Source organism: Monopterus albus, unplaced genomic scaffold (genome assembly GCF_001952655.1).
Source record: "Monopterus albus unplaced genomic scaffold, M_albus_1.0 scaffold21.1, whole genome shotgun sequence".
In the NCBI taxonomy this organism is placed as follows: domain Eukaryota; kingdom Metazoa; phylum Chordata; class Actinopteri; order Synbranchiformes; family Synbranchidae; genus Monopterus; species Monopterus albus.
The window spans coordinates 47637-51093 of record NW_018127901.1 but is presented as its reverse complement, the minus strand read 5'-3'; positions in this window follow the sequence as shown (position 1 = coordinate 51093).

Sequence of the window (3457 nt, the reverse complement as noted above, 5' to 3'; positions counted from 1 at the left end):
GGCAGGGCACTGCTTCCCCCTCCTGAGGCGCCGGACGGTTTGCCAGAATCTCTTCGAGGCCGATCGATAGTCCCTCTTTATGACCTCACCAAACTCTTCCCAGACCCGGGTTTTTGCCTTCGCAACCACCCGGGATGCTGTCCGCCTGGACGGTTTGCCCGAATTTCTTCAAGGCCGATCGATAGTCCCTCTTTTCGAAAGGACTCCTTCTTCAGCTTGATGGCATCCCTTACTTCGGGGGTCCACCACAGAGATCAGGGATTGCCGCTGCGACAGGCACCGGAGACCTTACGGCCACAGCTCCGAACAGCCGCATCGACAATGGAGGTGGAGAATATGGTCTACTCGGACTCAATGTCTCCAGTCTCCCTCGAGATCTGGTCAAAGCTCTGCCAGAGGTGGGAGTTGAAGATCTTTCTGACAGGGGATTTTGCTAAATGTTCCCAACAGACCCTCACAATATGTTTGGGTCTGCCGAGTCTGTCAAGCTTCCTCCCCCGCCATCGGATCCAGCTCACCACCAGGTGGTGATCAGTTGACAGCTCTGCCCCTCTCTTCACCTGAGTGTCCAAGACATACGGCCGGAGGTCAGATGAAACAACCACACAGTCGATCATCGACCTCCGGCCTAGGGTGTCCTGGTGCCACGTGCACTGATGGACACCCTTATGCTTGAACATGGTGTTCATTATGGACAAACTGTGACTAGCACAGAAGTCCAATAACAAAACACCACTCGGGTTCAGATCAGGGGGGCCGTTCCTCCCAATCACGCCCCTCCAGGTGTCACTGTTGCTGCCCATGTGAGCGTTGAAGTCCCCCAGTAGAACAACAAAGTCCCCAGTCGGGGCGTTTTCCAGCACCCCTCCCAGGGACTCCAAGAAGGCCGGATACTCTGCACTGCCATTCGGCCCATAGGCACAAATGGCAGTGAGAGACCTATCCCCAACCCGAAGGCGCAGGGAAGCGACCTTCTCGTTCACCGGGGTAAACTCCAACACATGGCGGCTAAGCTGGGGGCTATGAGCAAGCCCACAGCAGAATACAACCAGAGTCGCATAACACCAGGAGTTTCAGTTATTCTTTGAGATTTCTCAAAAAATAGGAAACATAAGCAGCAAACAGGGCGGCAGCCTCATAGGAGAGGTTTCATGCTAATGCTAGCCTCTGTCATACAGTAAATGTGCAAATATGTTGAAAATATAAATGTAGACTCAATCAGACTGATGAGTGATAAAATGCTCACCTCAGAAACATCCATTTGAAACAAGCTGTTGACCTCCATGTGGCTGCAGAGACAGTTCACCTGCTGGGAGAAGCAATGGACAAGTTAAAGCGAACAGCTCAGCTTCTGGTTTGTCTCTATGGTAACAGAGTGACCCATCTTCTCAAAAGAACATCTTTGAAGGATGCTCCCTTCAGGTGCTCCTGTAAATATAAATATCCCAGGCTGCTGTGTGAATAGCTGAACTGTCTTTGAGTTACAGAGCTGATGGGCTTTAGTGTTAGAGACAGTTATAGTCACGTCTTCTACAGACAGCTATAGCTTAGTCACTGTTAATGAACAGATTATATCAGTCACAAGTCTGATTCTCCATCATCTATAAGAAACACGAAGACACCATGTGAACTGAACACTAGTGTTTCAGACAGCCCCTGAATGTATTACTAACTGACACCTGTTGTATAGGCGGGGCAGTGGGTGGAGGGCTAAGACTGACTGATGGGCAGCAGCTCAGGTATCAGCAGTGTCTTGTTTCCACCACTGTAACTGTGTGAGCAATACACAAAGAAGAAGAAGCTTCCAGAATCAACCACAGCACTGTGAACCATCAGGACTCAGAGCTGAAACCATCGGCTGGTCAGTGCAAACTGACAAGAACAGGCACTGGAAGCCAGTTTAATCACTGATTAACCTTTACAAGGCAAAACTGACTCCAGCTTTTCTGGGGAGAATGTTTCATAGTTTCCTACAACAGTAAACTCAGCATCTCTGGGGTCTGACTGTTGATCAGCGAGAACAGCTCTCTGAATACATTAGCCTGAGCTTCAGGGAACAATGCCTCACTAATCCCCAACATTTCCTTCACAAAACATTTCTTTATTATGAAAATAACTCTCAGTTGTGATGATGATGACAGTGACTGTTGGCTGCAGCCTCGGTTCTCCTGGGGCAGAAGAATACAACCTGTTCTTTACAGACACTGGAGAAATTAAAGCAATCTGATAAAACACAACTTCACAACAGGAGAGCTCAGTGTAACAGTTCAGGGCCACAAGTTTATAATGAATTTGTAATTAATCAAATGATGTAATGTAACATAGCAAAGCTGGAGACCGTGGGCCCCTTGGGATCCGGGGCCCTTTGGCAGACACCCCTGTTTCTCTTGAGGTGATCTAGCGTGGATTGAAATGCAGCTGTAGATGAACACACCCTGAAACACGTCTGTGATGTTGTCATTGGTTTTTAGGCTAATTGAACCTGAAAAATACTGAGGTTTAATGATTAATGTGATCAGTTTCATGTTATAGCCACATGTTTTCTGTCAGCAGCAGGGGGCGCCCTGCACACTGAGTGTATGTGTGTTACTGAATCTGTTACACACCCACACTGACTCACCACGTGTTATGTTGAAGGCTTGGTTTAAGGTGGGAGTAGTTCTGCCAGACGTCGGTGTGGGTCAGTGACCTCAGAAGTGATGCAAACTTGTGTGTGTGTCCTGATCACACTCTTTGGTGAAGACCCGGCATCAGTGAGTGACAGCTACCCTTTCCTTCCCCTCATGACCTTTAACCTCTGAGAACATCTGCTGGAAACCTGAGCTGATCCTGAGCACAAAGCTGCTCTGTGTTGAACATGCCATCAGCTGCACACACAGTCCAGTTTAGAGGTTCTGGTTCTGGTCTGGAGACGTGTCCTCACTCTGTGTCTGTGACTGTGGAGACTCGTGTTTCAACACAAGACATTGTGGCTTCTGCTCAGTGAAGACTTTGTTTCTTAGATTTATAAAAGGAGCATTGGCTGTCATCGTTTCATTGCGTACAGGAGTGAATTATTTGTGCTGCAATGTAACACAAACCGTGGCGGGAGGAGGAAGGGAGGAGCTATTGCTCTCAGAAACAGGAAGTAGGTAAAAAAGGAAGGAGTTAGGTGAGGCACACGTGGGAGTAGGGGGCTGGGGTTAACTAACCAAGAAAGCATGGTGAAGAACAGGCAGCGAGTGGAGTGAGAGTGAGAAGGAGAATAAGAACAAACTTTTAATCTGGGCGTCTCACAACAGCCAAATTATTAAAGTAGAGTGCAGAAAATAAACGGTGGAACCAAGTGAAACTGAAGGTGTGGACCGGCGAAGTGCTGATCGCTGGAACGAATTGGACGAGGCCTTTCACCTTTTCTTGATCCACTTGGATGCGGCCTACCACGTCCCTGGATGTCAACCCCTGAAAGCTGAGTTCT